This window comes from Rana temporaria, chromosome 2 (assembly GCF_905171775.1).
Source record: "Rana temporaria chromosome 2, aRanTem1.1, whole genome shotgun sequence".
Classification (NCBI taxonomy): domain Eukaryota; kingdom Metazoa; phylum Chordata; class Amphibia; order Anura; family Ranidae; genus Rana; species Rana temporaria.
Genome location: NC_053490.1, coordinates 95477239 through 95495494, shown reverse-complemented (window position 1 = coordinate 95495494; position 18256 = coordinate 95477239). Strand labels below are relative to the sequence as shown.

At 44.1% G+C, this 18256-nt stretch overlaps 1 protein-coding gene across 1 annotated transcript in view; it reads left to right on the top strand.

Moving 5' to 3' along the window:
• RNF17 (ring finger protein 17) overlaps window positions 1–18256 on the top strand; it is a 720374-nt gene that overhangs the window by 492577 nt on the left and 209541 nt on the right. The gene's annotated exons all lie outside the window — the stretch shown is intronic.

Genomic DNA, 18256 nt, shown 5'->3' with positions numbered 1-18256 from the left:
TATTGAGACCATTCAACTATTAAAATGTTCATCTCGTTCAGCTAATGATGGGACTTCTTCAACTTTTTTTGTACCATTTATACTTTTTTAAAATATTACGCTTTTTTTTTAACATTGAAGTCAATGAGAACATGCTTTTTACCCCTTAAATCTCATCTGCTACCAAATGTTTCTTCTCCTTCATACTTTCACTTACAGACACCAAACAAACTTTAAAACGGTCACAAAATATTTCTATGGAGCTGCTTTAGAGTGGATCATGTGATCATTAGAGTGCAGAGGATTAAAAAAACTATCTTTAAAAAAGGGGGAACAAATTGCTCTCACGCCCACAAGATCTACTTGTCATACACAATTTATATATCAAAACGTAGGTATTTTTGTCTGGTTTTAGGCAATGTGGTCAGTTTTGTGATACGCATTTTACTTTTAGTTCCTGGAGCTTCTTAAGGACAAGAGTCCCAAATTTTCTCTCATTGACTGTCCATGTTAAAAAGTCTTTAAAATGTTCCAGCAAAACGCACAAAGACGCTCTTTTCTAAATCGCTGACATGGCCACATTTTTAAGTTTATCAACATAAATTTCATATCGATGCGTTCACAAGGGCCGTGTCTTTTAAACGTTGAAGTCGCTGTATCGATCGCATGTACGGTTGTGGATTTATTAAGGTTTGTTTGAAGGCTTATTTCAGTTATTAGGTGTGTGAATTAAAGGCGTTTGTAATGGTATTTCTTTCCCTAAATATCTTTCTTTATCGTACATCACGGGACACAGAGAAGCATAGTAATTGCTATGTGGGTTATATATCCTACCTTCAGGTGCTGGACACTGGTGTAATCAATTAAGCAGGAAGTTCCCTCCCTATATAACCCCTCCCATGCTGGGAGTACCTACGTTTTTTCATCAGTGTCTGAAGGTGTTGGTCACGAATGAACATGTGCTCTTAGGAGCTCCACTGGAGGGATCCATGCGGGATGTAAAAAGCCTCCATAAATCCGCATCCATCCAAAGTGCTTCATAGCCAAAGTGGTCGGTACCTGGGCCTCGGTTGGAACAACGAGGTTTGGCCTATAACGCTTCTCTCTGAGAGCTGGACCCTGGGTTCCAGAACATTGGTCGATACCAAAGACCAAATGTTTTTTCTGCTGCCAGGGTGCTATATAGGTCCAGGGGAGTGGTGTTCCTACAGATGGACCCCGGTCCCCGAAGGTCTTTGACAAAACCCACGGTGAGGGGTGAAGATTGGGCCTCTTGCTTAAAGCAACACCCTGCAGCGTGGAGAGGTAAGTGAAGGTGCCTACGGGACTTGGTCCGACAGTAGGTCCTTAAATTTTTTGGGGTCTATGGGGTGGCCTGTATAATGCTGTTATGCATGGGTAACTTAACCACTAGTAGACAGGATGGCTCTAGCACCCATATACCTCCCCGAACTGGTCCTAGTCCTCTCCTGTGGGGGTTATTGGGTCTTGCCTATAATGCAGGTACGCCTGAGCAAAGAGACCACTATGTCTATCAATTCAGGATGGCTGTAGTACCCATATGTCTCCCCTGGAGAGGGCTGGATGGCCATGAGTAGCTGCATGTCTTATCTGTTCTCCACTACTAAAGGCAGTAAAAGCATGCCTGGTGTTTCACTTACCATGCTTTCCAGAAAGGAAGCTCAAAGTTAGCTGGTCTATGGTGCAGCTTACTTCCTCCGCTTCAGGCTCTGCCATGATGGGGGGGGTCCCTCGTAGTCCAGGTCCACGGCGCTCCTTGGGGGATCCCGCTGTCCCCCCGCCATCACCATTCCCTACGCGTGCGAGGGGGAGCGTGATATGGCAGACGCAGGGCGGCGCCTTCGATAGGCCCAGACGTCAGAGCTCGGTAAAGCCAGGGGGACACAGTTGCCTGGGTACATAAAACACCTTGTGGAGGTTGGATACAGATTCATCTAAGACACCTACTCAGCACCTGGCTGTGCAGGTTAGCAGGCATTATTTGCTAGGCTAAGGACGCACCAGGGTTAAATTCCTCTGTTTTGGCTTAGGAGAAAGCTCACACAATGAGCGATCAGCCCTGTCAGGTGTTGTAGCTTCCCCCAACAGTGAAGTCTCTCTGCATATGTTTTGTTGCATTGCATCTATAGGTCTATAAGAGGTTAACTGCTATATTCACAGCCTCACAAGCAGAAAACAGGGTGTGTCCCTTTCCCTGCTCTAAATCCACAAACCAGGGGATTGAAAGACCTGAGGATGAGGTGCACTATCAGAGAACAATAGCAGGTGTCGGCCTAATGAGGTAAACTGCCAAAGCCTCTGGGCCTGATCCACAAAAACCCGGCGTAACTTAATTTTTCTCGTTTAAGTTACACCGCCGCAAAATCTCTACCTAAGTGCCTGATCCACAAAGCACTTACCTAGAAATTTTGAGCGGTGTAACTTAAATCCGTCCGGCGCAAGGCGTTCATAATCTAATGGGGCGAGTCCCATTTAAATTGGGCGCGCTCCCGCACCGGACGTACTGCGCATGCTCCCGACGTTATTTTCCCGCCGTGCTTTGCGCGGTTTTACGTTGCGCCGGGTTTTGAGAATCGCGACGGGCGTAAAAAAAGAGTTGCGGCGGAAAAAAAAAATGACAGCGACGCGGGATAGAAGGGTATACTTTTACAAGGTGTAAACAGTTTACATCTTGTAAAAGCAGCCCTAATTATGCGACGGCAAACTAATACTTACAGAGAAAAAACGAAGCATAAAAGCTTTGTGGATCTCCGTAAGTGCTAATTTGCATACCCGACGCTGGATTTCGACGAGAAATGCCCCCAGCAGCATGTCGGATCATGTCGGATCTTCTGCCTATCTATGAGAAACTGATTCTGTGGATCAGTTCCATAGATAGAAACAGGGATACGACGGCGTATCAGTAGATACGCCGGCGTATCCCTTTTGTGGATCAGGCCCTCTGTCTCTATAAAGTCCTCATCCTGGTGTTGGCTTCAGGCTAACCGAATGCACAACGGGGGGGGTGCACAGTTGCTGCTGTGCACATGGCTAATGTTGCAGGTTGGCGAAATCGCATAACTGCCTCTTTACCAGTCCACATGTTGCATGATATACATGAGTTTGGAAGGTTCAAAATGCATGTGGGGTAAAATAACAGTTAACAAAGCATGTTTTATTGTTGATCACATAAATATACATGTTTTTTTGGTTTGATGTTACATGGTCACATAAGGGTTTTTAATCACAGCAAAGTGCCTGAAATCGCATAAAATGCTTAAGTGCATAAAGATGCGGGATCTCACATGGTTACCTGATAAACTTGAGTCCTTGATTATCCAAGGATATTGTTTCACACAAAGAGGCTTATTTCCACAGGGATGCATAAAATCGCATAAAAATGCTCAAGTGCATAAAGATGCGGGATTTCGCATGGTTACCTGATAACTCGAGGCCTTGATTATCCAAAGATATTGGTTCACACAAAGAAGCTTATTGCCACAGGGATGCCTAAAATCGCATAAAAATGCTTAAGTGCATAAAGATGCGGGGTCACACATGGTTACCTGATAACTCCAGTCCTTGATTGTCCAAGGATATCTGATCACACGGAGAGGCTTGTTTCCACAGGGATGCCTTAAATCGCATTAAAGATGCGGGATCACACATGATTACTTGACAGCCCGTGTCCTGGATTACCCAGGGATATTTGGTCACACAGAGAGGCTTGTTTCCACAGGAATGCCTAAAAATCGCATAAAGATGCTTAAGTGCATAAGGATGTGGGATCAAACATGGTTACTTGATAACCCGAGTCTTTGATTACCCAAGAATATTTGGTCTCACAGGAAGGCTTGTTTCCACAGGAATGCCTAAAATCACATAAAGATGCGGGAGTGCATAGATATGCGGAATCACACGGTTACCTGATAACCTGAGTCCTTGGTTACCCCAAGGATATTGGGTCACACAGAGAGGCTTGTTTCCACAGGAATGCCTGAAATCGCATGAAGATGCAGAGAGCCGCATAAATGCTAAAAGTCGCATTAAAATGCTTAAAGGGTCACTAAAGGAAATTTTTTTTTTAGCTGAAATGACTGTTTACAGGGCACAGAGACATAATAGTTAACTGATTCCTTTTAAAAATGATTAAAAATAGATAAAAAAACAATCATATAATGTGCCTGCAGTGTAGTTTCGTTTTTGCTGTTGTTTGCTGGTTCTCTGATGTACAGAGAGCCACTAGAGGGCAGTCAGCCAATAGAGAGCAGTGATACTTTGTCTAAAACTCCTCAGCACCAATCCAGTTTCGTTTTACACACAGCTCCTTGATTAGTGACCACCGTGAGAAATCTCCCAGTACTGTGGTTATCAGGAAACAGGCAACCAGGAAGTGTCCAGAACAGAGAGGATTTACAGCAACATCAAAGCAAAAACGAACCATGAGCACATGAAACCAGGACTGCAGCAAGGTAAAGGAAGCTATTTAGCTAAAAAAAAAAATTCCTTTAGTGACCCTTTAAGTGCATAAAGATGCTGGATCGCACAGGGGTGCTCGATCATACAAGAATCCTTGGTCACACAAGGGTACTTGTCCGCACAGGAGTGCTTAAAAATGCATAGATGTTGGATCGCATAAGGATGCACGTTTGCCTAAATTTTGAGTTATGAGGCATGATAATTAAGTTTTCCTTAACCACTTAAGCCCCGGACCAATACGCTGTCTAAAGACCCAAGGTGTTTTTACAATTTGGCAATGCGCTGCTTTAACTGGTAATTGCGCGGTCATGCAATGTTGTACCGAAACGAAACTTGCGTCCTTTTCTTCCCACAAATAGAGCTTTATTTTGATGGTATTTGATCGCCTCTGCGATTTTTATTTTTTGCGATATAAACGCAAAAAAGACCGTAAATTTTGAAAAAAAATGATTTTTCTTATAACAAAAAGTAAAAAAAATCGAATAAACTAAATTTTAGTCAAACATTTAGGCCAAAATGTATTCAGCCACATGTCTTTATTAAAAAAAATCGCAATAAGCGTATATTTATTGGTTTTCGCAAAAGTTATAGCGTCTACAAACTAGGGTACATTTTCTGGAATTTACACAGCTTTTATTTTATGACGGCCTATCTCATTTCTTGAGGTGCTAAAATGGCAGGGCAGTACAAAACCCCCCCAAATGACCCCATTTGGAAAGTAGACACCCCAAGGAAACTGCTGAGAGGCATGTTGAGTCCATTGAATATTTAATTTTTTTGTCCCAAGTGATTGAATAATGACGGATAAAAAAAAAAAAAATGTTTACAAAAAGTTGTCACTAAATGATATATTTCTCACACATGCCATGGTTATATGTGGAATTGCACCCCAAAATACATTCTGCTGCTTCTCCTGAGTACGGGGATACCACGTGTGGGACTTTTTGGGAGCCTAGCCGCATACGGGGCCCCAAAACCAAAGCACCGCCTTCAGCATTTCTAAGGGCACAAATTTTTGATTTCACTCCTCACTACCTATCAAGGTTTCGAAGGCCATAAAATGCCAAAATAGCAAAAAACAAAAACAAATGACCCCATTTTGGAAAGTAGACACCCTAAGCTATTTGCTGAGAGGCATGTCGAGTCCATGGAATATTTTATATTTTGACACAAGTTGCGGGAATATGACAAACTGATTTTTTTTTTGCACAAAGTTGTCACTAGATGATATATTGCTCACACATGCCATAGTTATATGTGGAATTGCACCCCAAAATACATTCTGCTGCTTCTCCCGAGTACGGGGATACCACATATGTGGGACTTTTTGTGAGCCTAGCCGCATACGGGGCCCCGAAAACAAAGCACCGCCTTCAAGATTTCTAAGGGCATACATTTTTGATTTCACTCCTCACTACCTATCACAGTTTTGAAGGCCATAAAATGCCAAGATGTCACACAACCCCCCCCAAATGACCCCATTTTGGAAAGAAGACACCCCAAGCTATTTGCTGAGAGGCTTGTTGAGTCCATGGAATATTTAATTTTATGGCCCCAAGTGATTGAATAATGACCAAAAAAAAAAAATTTTACAAAACGTTGTCACTAAATGATATATTTCTCACATATGCCATGGGCATATGTGGAATTGCACCCCAAAATACATTCTGCTGCTTCTCCTGAGTACGGGGATACCACATGTGTGGGACTTTTTGGGAGCCTAGCCGCGTACGGGACCCCGAAAACCAATCACCGCCTTCAGGATTTCTAAGGGCATAAATTTTTGATTTCACTCCTCACTACCTATCACAGTTTCGAAGGCAATAAAATGCCAAAACAGCACAAAACCCCCCCAAATGACCCCATTTTGGAAAGTAGACACCCCAAGCTATTTGCTGAGAGGCATGTTGAGTCCATGGAATATTAAATTTTTTTGCCCCAAGTCACTGAATAATGACCAAAAAAAAAAAAATACAAAACGTTGTCACTAAATGATATATTTCTCACACATGCCACGGTTATATGTGGAATTGCACCCCAAAATACATTCTGCTGCTTCTCCTGAGTACGGGGATACCACATGTGTGGGACTTTTTGGGAGCCTAGCCGCGTACGGGGCCCCGAAAACCAAGCACTGCCTTCAAGATTTGTGTGAGTGAAATCAAAAATTTATGTCCTTAGAAATCTTGAAGGCGGTGCTTGGTTTTCGGGGTCTCATACGCGGCTAGGCTCCCAAAAAGTCCCACACATGTGGTATCCCCGTACTCAGGAGAAGTAGCAGAATGTATTTTGGGGTGCAATTCCACATATAACCATGGCATGTGTGAGAAATATATCATTTAGTGACAATGTTTTGTACATTTTTTTATTTTAATTTTTTTTGGTCATGATTCAATCACTTGGGGCAAAAAAATTAAATATTCCATGGACTCAACATGCCTCTCAGCAAATAGCTTGGGGTGTCTACTTTCCAAAATGGGGTCATTTGGGGTTTTTTTGTGCTATTTTGGCATTTTATGGCCTTCGAAACTGTGATAGGTAGTGAGGAGTGAAATCAAAAATTTGCGCCCTTAGAAATGCTGAAGGCGGTGCTTGGTTTTCGGGGTCCCGTACGCGGCTAGGCTCCCAAAAAGTCCCAAACATGTGGTATCCCCGTACTCAGGAGAAGCAGCAGAATGTATTTTGGGGTGCAACTCCACATATAACCATGGCATGTGTGAGCAATATATCATTTAGTGACACATTTTTCTTCTTCTTTTTTTTTTTCTCATTATTCAATCACTTTGGACAAAAAAAAAAAAAATCAATGGACTCAACATGCCTCTCAGCAGTTTCCTTGGGGTGTCTTCTTTCCAAAATGGGGTCATTTGGGTTTTTTTTTGTGCTATTTTGGCATTTTATGGCCTTCGAAACTGTGATAGGTAGTGAGGAGTGAAATCAAAAATTTACACCCTTAGAAAGCCTGAAGGCGGTGATTGGTTTTTGGGGTCCCGTACGCGGCTAGGCTCCCAAAAAGTCTCACACATGTGGTATCCCCGTACTCAGGAGAAGCAGCAGAATGCATTTTGGGGTGTAATTCCACATATGCCCATGGCATGTTTGAGCAATATATCATTTAGTGACAACTTTGCGCAAAAAAAAATATATATATATTTATATTTCCCGCAACTTGGGTCAAGATCTAAAATATTCCATGGACTTAAGATGCCTCTCAGCAAATAGCTTGGGGTGTCTACTTTCCAAAATGGGGTCATTTGGGGGGGTTTTCAATTGTCCTGGCATTTTATGCACAACAATTAGAAGCTTATGTCACACATCACCCACTCTTCTAACCACTTGAAGAAAAAGCCCTTTCTGACACTGTTTGTTTACATAAAAACATATTATTTTTTTGCAAGAAAGTAAAGTTGAACCCCCAAACATTATATATTTTTTTAAAGCAAAGGCCCTACAGATTAAAATGGTGGGTGTTGCAAAAAAAATTCCACACAGTATTTGCGCAGCGTTTTTTCAAACGCATTTTTTGGGGAAAAAATACACTTTTTTTATTTTACAGCACTAAAACACACTATATTGCCCAAATTATTGATGAAATAAAAATTATGATCTTAGGCCGAGTACATGGATACCAAACACGACATACTTTAAAATTGCGCACAAACTCGCAGTGGCGACAAACTACATACATTTTTAAAAGCCTTTAAAAGCCTTTACAGGTTACCACATTAGATTTACAGAGTAGGTCTACTGCTAAAATGACTGCCCTCGATCTGCCCTTCGCGGTGATACCTCACATGCATGGTGCAATTGCTGTTTACATATGACTCCAGACCGACGCTTGCGTTCGTCTTTGCGCAAGAGCAGGGGGGGACAGGGATGCTTTTTTTTTTTTTTTTATATATTTATTTCGCTTTTTTTATTTTATTTGTTAACTGTTCCTTCCATTTATTTATTTTTTTACCATTTTTATTGTTATCTCAGGGAATGTAAATATCCCTTATGATAGCAATAGTTAGTGACAGGTACTCTTTTTTTTTTTAAATGGGGTCTATTAGACCCTAGATCTTTCCTCTGCCCTCAAAGCATCTGACCACACCAAGATCGGTGTGATAAAATGCTTTCCCATATTCTCAATGGCGCCGTTTATATCTGGGGGGGGGGGGACATTCCCTCCCACTGAATGTAAAAGCAGTCTAGAGGCTAATTAGCCGCTAGGACTGCTTTTACATGAAAGCCGACCGCTGGCTGAAAAGAATGATACCAAGATGATGCCTAAACCCGCAGGCATCATTCTGGTATAACCATTCAAAGTCCTGCAACATACCAGTACGTTGATGGTTCTTGTTGGACATGTATTGTAATCTTTTTTTTTTTCATGCAGCCTGTTGGCTGAACAAAAAAAAGATTGATCGGTGGGTATGCCCACCATTAGAATACCTCCCTTCATCCACCCACTTCTAATGATGGGCATACATGCACCATTTATATATGCCGAAGCATGGGGGCATCCTCCCGCAAAAAAGTTATGCCGCGTACGGTCGGACTTTTCTATGCCGCGTACACACGGTCGGACTTTTCTATGCCGTGTACACATGGTCAGACTTTTCCACAGGAAAGCCTCCGTAGGAATGTCAACCGTATGTACGCGGCATTAGGAGCAAAATCGATCCTCCGCCCCTAATGCCCCCATGCTCCGGCATATATGCTCTTTTTTGAACTGTAGTGGTGAAATCACCTCCTACAGCATTGGAGTCGCGGCTTTATATATCGTGGGAGCAAACGCTGTTGCTGTCACGCTAAATAAATCCGCACTGCAACTGAATGGCGTACCTGCTAAGCAAATGATGGTTAACATTAAAACAAAGTAACATTCCAGTATAACAGTAAGATCATACCATACCTGCAAAGCAAATACCTATAAAAAAACATAGTAAAAAATAAAACATTTTTTAACGCAACCTGTGCCTAAAATATATATATGCCAAAGCATGGGGGGCATCCTCCCGCAAAAAAAGTTATGCCGCGTACGGTCGGACTTTTCTATGCCGCGTACACACGGTCGGACTTTTCTATGCCGTGTACACATGGTCAGACTTTTCCACGGGAAAGCCTCCGTAGGAATGTCAACCGTATGTACGCGGCATTAGGAGCAAAATCGCTCCTCCGCCCCTGCTGCCCGCATGCTTCGGCATATATGCTCTTTTTTTTAACTGTGGTGGTGAAATCACCTCCTACAGCACTGGAGTCGCGGCTTTATATATCGTGGGAGCAAACGCTGTTGCTGTCAAGATAAATAAGTCCGCGCAACAGCTGAATGGCGTACCTGAAAACAGTAAAATAAATTACATACCTGAAAAGCAAGCATGAAAAAACATAACAACAATAAAACTTTGCAGAATAGAATACAGTAAAAAAGAGCAGAACAATAGAGAGAATAGAGAGGGAGAGAACAATAAAACGACAACTATTTTTGGTTTTTTTATTTTATATTTTTTTGTGTGTTTTTATTTTTTACTTTTTTTTTTTTTTTTTAACACTTTTTTTTGTAACTGTGAACTGTAACTTCAACTTTTTTGGTTCCAGGTTTGGGTCTCTCAAAATGCGATGGCATCTTGGGAGACCCTGTGTGAGTGTGCCTAGCCTGTGAAATGTTTCACCCTACACTAATAATTAACGTGTGTGTGGAAGCGTTCAAAACATTCACCAATACAAAGACCAGGATTGCCAGGACATTTGGGACAAAAATAGCGGGTGTCACGCCTAAATCCGCGCTTGGTACAGACACGACATTTTCTTTGGGGGGCTCGTTGGGTAGGGGTACTCTGGAGGACATAAGAAAATTGCCTCTCATGCAGTCGGCTTACTGCATTTGGTAGGAGATGGTGAGGTACAGTACCGCCTGGATACAGGAGTTCTGTGATGATATCCCTCTGGAATTGAAGGAAGGATTCATTCCGTCCTGAAGCTCTGTATACGACATGAGCATTCAGTAGAGCCAATTGAAATAAATGTAGAGACACTTTTTTGTACCAGCGTCTCGTCTTACGGGCAATATGATACGGCGCCATTAACTGGTCGTTGAGGTCCACCCCTCCCATGTTTTGGTTATATTCGTGGACACAGAGGGGTTTCTCCACAACACCAGTCGCCGTACGAATTTGGACTGTCGTGTCTGCGTGAAGGGTGGTAAGAACGAAAACATTCCTATTGTCCCGCCACTTCACAGCGAGCAAATTTTTACATCTGCAGCAGGCTCTCGCCCCCGGCCTAACACGGGCATCTACAAGCCGCTGGGGGAAGCCCCGGAGATTAGGTCGCACGGTGCCACATGCTCCAATCTGTTGATCAAATAAGTGGCTAAAAAGTGGCACGCTGCTGTAAATATTGTCCACATACAAATGGTACCCCTTTCCGAATAAGGGTGACACCAAGTCCCAAACAATCTTGCCAGCGCTCCCCATGTAATCTGGGCATCCTTCCGGCTCTACCTGACTATCTTTTCCCTCGTAAACCCTAAAGCTCCATGTGTAGCCTGTGGCCCTGTCACAGAGCTTATAGAGCTTGACCCCGTATCTGGAACGCTTGCTGGGAAGGTACTGTTTGAAAGACAAGCGGCCAGCAAATTTAATCAGGGACTCATCAACGCAAACAACCTGCTGGGGATTAAACAAGGCTGCAAAACGTTCGTTGAAATGGTTTACGAGGGGCCGAATTTTGTAGAGCCGGTCAAATTCAGGGTCTCCACGTGGACGACAAAGTGTATTGTCACTGAAATGCAGGAACCGCAGGATCGCCTCGTATCGTTTCCTGGCCATGTGAGCAGAGAAAATGTACATATGGTCAATGGGATGTGTGGACCAATACATCCGCAATGACGGAAATTTGTGTATGCCCATGTTGAGGGTAAGGCCCAGAAAGGTCTTAAATTCGGAAACCTCGAGAGGTTTCCATTGTTTGGCAAGGCGAGACTGGGGGTTAGCGGCGATGTAAGTACCAGCATATAAATTAGTCTGGTCCACAATAGATCTATAGAGATCTTCCGTGAAATACAGCGAATAAAAATCAAGTGACGTAAAGTTCGCTGTATCCACCTGAATACCGGGTTGGCCAGTGAATGGGGGAAGTACAGGTGCTGTAGAAGTGGTGGGGACCCAATCAGGATAGGCAAATTCTACAGGAAGGGCACTATGGGCACGACGGGCCTGTCTCTGTCTTCTTCTTGGTGGCAGCGGGACACTACTTGTGCTTGCCACATCGCCAGCTTCAACTGCACTTATGGGACTCGCCACGTCACCAAGTGTTACTGCAGTGCTGGATAAACGACCAGGGTGTACTAGGCCGCTGGTGCTTGCCAATTCACCAGAAGGAATAGCGGCGCTAGTACTGGATCTCTGCTCCATACGAGGGTCCTGCGGTTCTTGCTGCTCAACAACATCAGAATGGGATCGGGTACGCCTGGCCTTAGCAGGGACCTCAACTTCGTCGTGCGAGCTATCTGACATGGAGCCGCTGTCGCAAACGGGTTCGTATTCTGAGCCAGAATCTGTCAGATGCGTGACCTCCTCCTCTTCACTATCTGACATGCACATGAACTCCAAGGCCTGCTTATCATTGTACCTTCGGTTTGCCATTTTGGACTCTAAATTTAGTGGTACAATGGTAAGGATTCACAGGTAAAAAAAGCCACTGATCTGTAGAAAAGCAAACGTAGAAAACGCTTAAAAAAAAACTGTAAGCGATCGCAGGGATCAGGCCTGTCTCTGCGAACGCTGCAGTTATGTGTCTTGTGTTTTGTAAGTGACAGTGATCGATCGATACTGCACTTGGGTGGGTTGGGCTGGGCAGAGGGGGAAAACGCAGGTGCTAGCGGGTATCTGGGCTGATTCCGCTAACAATGCGTTTTTGGGTACCCTAAACTGCTGGGTACGCTAGTATAGATCTGATCAGATCAGGTATCGATCCGTTCAGATCCTATACCACTAAGGGGGGTGTATGCTTAGCGAGTGGGTGTAAGCGGTACTGGCTCTAACCTAACGCTGCCTGGGGCGACGCAGACCCTGACTGGCGCTAAAATTAAATTTATATCACCCGCCGGGTGATCAGGGGGTTAAACCTATTGGGTTATATACGGCGGGTGCTCTGATGCTATAAACAGCAAACTAACCAACCAGCGTCAACCGTAACACTTATACGGTGATCACTGGTGAAAGGGTTAACTAGGGGGCAATCAGGGGGTTAAAACCTTTATTCGGTAATATATGGGGGTACCTGACGCTTTCTAAAAACCTGGTGGCGAACCTAAAATAACTAAATAACTAACTGGCTAACCACGTCACCAGTGACACTTATACAGTGATCAGTGGTGAAAGGGTTAACTCTAGGGGCAATCAGGGGTTAAAACCTGTATTTATGGGGGTACTAGGGGCAATCAGGGGTTAAAACCTTTATTTATGGGGGTACCTAACGCTATATAAACCTGGCGGCGAACCTCAAAAAAAACTAACTACCTAGCGGCAACAGTGACACTAATACAGCGATCAGAAACCGATCGCTTAGTGACACTGGCAATAGGGGTGAAAGGGTTAACTCTAGGGGCAATCAGGGGTTAAAACCTTTATTTATGGGGGTACCTAACGCTATATAAACCTGGCGGCGAACCTCAAAAAAAACTAACTGCCTAGCGGCAACAGTGACACTAATACAGCGATCAGAAACCGATCGCTTAGTGACACTGGCAATAGGGGTGAAAGGGTTAACTTTAGGGGCAATCAGGGGTTAAACCTTATTGAGGGGGGGGGGGGTAGGGGGCTACCCTGGACCTAAAGGAAGGGGCCTAAACCTAACTGCCCTGACACTTTTTTCTGTCACACTGACACTAAAAGCAGTGATCAGAAAATAAATGATCACTGCAATCAGTGACACTGTGACAGGGGGTGATCTGGGGGTGCTGGGGGGGTGATCGGGGGGGGTTATGTGCCTATGTGTGCTGTGTCAGTGTGCTGTTGGTGCAACTCACAGTACTGACGTCTTCTCTCCTCTGGAACCGGACGAAAAGACCGCCAGAGGGGAGAAAACGTCACTTCCTCCCTGCCTGTGTTTACAGTTACACAGGCAGGGAGGGCTCAGCTGGAAGCTCATTCGCTGACGGAGATCGAGAGGGGACGGCTGGAAACCAATAGCCGCCCCCTCCTCCCGGACCTCCCGTACACCGTTCCCGGCCCTCGCATGTACCGGAGGGGGTCCCGATCGGACCCCCGAACCCAGGTAAGGCGGGGACGTACCTGTACGCCCATGTGCCTGTACGTGCCATATTGTGGACGTATATGTACATGCGGGGGTCGGGAACTGGTTAATTATACAGGATTCCTTGGCCTTACACAGGGGTGCATGTTGTGCAATGCTGCATAACAAGTTCATAGCGCATACTTGGTTGCAAGATGCTTATGCATAGCATAGCTCACACGCTATATGTGTGCGTGTATGCAGCACGCCCCCTTTTATGTTTTTTGCCGAAAACATATTTTCATGATTTCATATTTCCATGTACACACGCTTCCATAGAGGCATGTGGCCTTTGAAAACTGGCCACATGCACATATGAGGAGCCATTTGCAGGTGTGTTTATTTACGAGGCGGCTAGGGCCCGCCTCTACCTAAGGGCCCAGGGTATAGCAGTAATGACATACCGAAGCAAACTCCTGCTGACAGATCAGTCAGTAGCATGGCTGGGCCTTGGGGAGTCCAGCATGGTTAAATATCTGGAACTCCTAGTTTAGGATCCCAGTCTAGTGGGAATATGCTGGCTTCATTCAGAGACAGTTCCCTATGCTCAGTTTTAATCAAGGCTGATATAGACATTTTTCGGTTGGCCTGGAACAAGTGGATCCTAACCTAGCATTATCCTAGGAGTCTGGTCCCAGGATACGCTGAAATTTCAGTGGAGGGTTTTTGACTGAATGATTGACAGAAGGGAAGATCCTTAATACCCGTTACCTGGGAGCAGGTTGCAAGGGCTGGCCTCTAGGGATAGAATCCAGGCCTGGAAGAGACCACGGCACAGGGAAGGTGGTCATGCCCCAATGGAGCTTTATCTGTCAGCCTTCTAGAGCTGCGGATGGAGCATCTGGCTTAAGGGCCTGAACGTTTAAGTTACAGGGTTGCTCTGTCTGAGTACAATTTGACAGTGTCTCTGGTGGTTTTCTTTATTTACCAGGGAGGAGCTTGTGCCTTGCCTATTGACAATCGTCAATTCATGGAATACTAGATTGGCAGGCGATTCGCTAGAGCCGTCTGCGATTATGTCCGGGGGATTAACCTCTACACCCCAACTTGTTTCTGACCAAATGTCACAAACGGTACCCTGTGCATAAGGGATGTTGGCGTCCAGGTTCAACAAGAAATTAAACAACTTTGTGTCAAGGACAAAGGATCCACCCGCATGCGGAACAGATGTTTTAGGATCCTGGGGGACCAGTCGTCGCTGGTTAGGTGTTTTCTCCCCCCAGGGCCTCAACTTTCGTGGCTTCCATGCTACATCAGAAGAACGGAAGCTGACCTAATTGCTCCGGCATAGCCCATGCGACCTGACTGTGCAGGCACAGCAGAAGTGATCGTATACAAACTAGGACTCCTTATGGCTTGTCCAGGCCTGCTTTGCAGGGTTACATCCTGTCTTGCATACAGGGGTATTAATTGTCTGGCTGTTATAGCCCGCGTTCTTGAGGATCGGGGTTTTTCAGAATCAGCGGCAACTACCTTGATTTCATACAGGAGAGCTGGCCTCCAGGACCAGATATCCTAGGATCTGGAAGGCCCATGTTCCTGGTGTGAAACCATGTCTCAAGTAAGATTCTTGCCTTCCTACAGTGGTAAGGAGATGGAGCTAGCTTAAGTTCCATCAATGATCCGATCTCGGCCTTGTCAATATTTTCAAGGGTCGCTTGTCACACTCTTGATCCGGGCTGTTGTACAATGGGTGACAGGTATAAGTCCGCCAGTTAGGTTGCCCTTAGGCTCGGAAGATTGGATCTAGGTGTGTCAGCACCTTGGGCTGATGCGCCATACTCCCTTCATTCTTCTAAAGAGGGAATTGGTGTTCTTGGTTGCGGTTGCATCTGCAAGAAAGTATTGGCAACTTTATTTGTATAGAGCCATACTTAATTATTTGCACAATAAGGGTGATGTTAAATCCTCACCCAACCTTAGTTACTAGAAGGATCTAGTGTTCTTTTGAATCCAAGATATTTTTGCCTTCCTTTTTTCAAAACCTTGGTCCGCGGAAGGAAGGTTATTGTTTTTTCTCTCAATAGAGATGAGAGCAGTTAACAATCTATCTGAAGGTTTTCAGATATAAAAAGCTGGCATTTTTATGGTGTTGCCAGAAGACCCTAGATATGGGCAGGCAGTATTCAGATCAGCTATTATGATGGTCTCTCTCTCCCTCTCGTTAGAGTAAGAAGGGTCAAGCCCTAGCTGAAGCAGCTACTCGGATACAGGAAACAGAGGTTTGCGCTGCCAGAAGGCCCCAGGAAAGGGCAGGCAACGTCCAATTCAACTGTTTTCAATGTTGGTTATTATTCAGGCTTGTGGTTTAGAGAGTGGGATTCCCCCTGGCCTTTGTTGGGGGCTCCCTACCAAGATAGTAATCGCTTTGCGCGATGCATTTCCAAGCCTTTATAACTCAGATTTGCAGGGCCGCAACTTGGTCGTCTGTGCTTACGTTCACTAATTCCTATCGGGTGAACGTAAGACGGCAGGAGGGCGCAGCTTTTTTGCGCAATATGCTGCAGGCAGCATTATAGGTCCTCTCATCTGTTGGCGGTCTGCGTTGTTGGGGTCTCCCTCCCCTCAGTAGGCATTGCTATAGGACGTCCCACATAGTAATTACTATGCTTCTCTGTGTCCCGTGATGTACGATAAAGAAAATAGGATTTTTATAACAGCTTACCTGTAAAATCATTTTCTTGGAGTACATCACGGGACACAGAGCTCTCGCCCCTCTTGTTTGGGGATATTGGGACACTTATTGCTTTGCTACAAAAACTGAGGTACTCCCAGTATGGGAGGGGTTATATAGGGAGGGAACTTCCTGCTTAATTGATTACACCAGTGTCCAGCACCTGAAGGTAGGATATATAACCCACATAGTAATTACTATGCTTCTCTGTGTCCCGTGATGTACTCCAAGAAAAGGATTTTACAGGTAAGCTGTTATAAAAATCCAATTTTCTTTACCTCAGTGAACTCCTCCTCACTGACCTGGGGGGGGGGAGAAAACCTCTTGAGGGGGAGGGGCGACCAGGAGGTCAGGACACTCTGCTTTGCAGATAGAGAAAGGAGCTGTGTGTCCTAAAGATAGTGTAGTGGTTATGGTGAATGGCTTTGGTGCGGGATTGGCAATTCAGCTATTCAGCATTCCCACGCATTTTCCTCAGGAAATGCATTTTCTAGTTCCGTACGTTTTTTGGCTCTGCATACTTTCAGCTATTGAGACCATTCAACTATTAAAATGTTCATCTCGTTCAGCTAATGATGGGACTCCTTCAAGTTTTTTTGTACTATTTATAGTTTTTAAAATATTACGCTTTTAGACACTTTTTTTTAACATTGAAGTCAATGAGAGCATCCTTTTTACCCCTTAAAATCTCATGTGCTACCAAAAGTTTCTGCTCCTTCATACTTTCACTTACAGACACCAAACAAACTTTAAAACTGTCACAAAATATTCAGCTATCCGAAAATGACTTTTCAGATTGATATCTTTTACAGTTTTTGTGAAAAAGCCATTTACGTTTAGTGATTTTTTCAGAAAATGTTATCGATTATAATGTGTTTCTATGGGGCTGCTTTAGAGTGGGTCATGTGATCATTAGAGTGCGGATCATTTAAAAAAAAAACTATCTTTAAAAAAGGGGGAACGAATTGCTCTCACGCCCACAAGATCTATTTGTCATACACAATTTATATATCAAAACGTAGGTATTTTTGTCTGGTTTCAGGCAATGTGGTCAGTTTTGTGATACGCATTTTACTTTTAGTTGCTGGAGCTTCTAAAGGACAAGAGTTCCAAAATTTCTCGCATTGACTGTCATGTTAAAAAGTCCAAAACATTTCCCAGCAAAACGCACAAAGAACCTCTTTTTTAAATTGCTGACATGCCCACATTTTTAAGTTTTTCAACATAAATTTTATACCGATTCGTTCACAAAAGCCTTGTGTTTTAAACAGTGAAGTCACTGTTTCGATAGCATGTACGGTTGTGGATTTATTAAGGTTTGTTTGAAGGCTTCAAACACTCATTTGGTGTGTGGATTAAAGCGTTTGTAATGGTATTTTGTTTCCCTAAATAGCTTCCTTTACCTCAGAGCAGTCCTCCTCCCTTACCTCATGTGGAGAAAGCCTCTTGAGGCGGGAGGGGCGACCATATTGCAGATAGAGAAAGGAGCTGTGTGATATTAGGCATCCTGCTCGCCCCCTCCCCCCTCAAGAGGCTTTCTCCACACCACAAAGAATGCCTCGCATTACTGTGTGTAGTTACAGACAGAAGTGAGGATTTCTCAGAAGAAAAAAGGACATTTAAAAGCAAAATCAAAGGATGAGATAAGTGAAAGAGGACTGCACTAAGGTAAAGGAAGCTATTTGGGGAATTTTTTTTTACCTTTACAACCCCTTTAATGATCAAAAATAGGCTTTATAAGTACTGAAGGAACACTGCTTGTATGTCCTAAAGATAGTGTAGTGGTTATGGTGAATGGCTTTGGTGTGGTACTTAGCAATTCAGCTATTCAGCATTCCCACG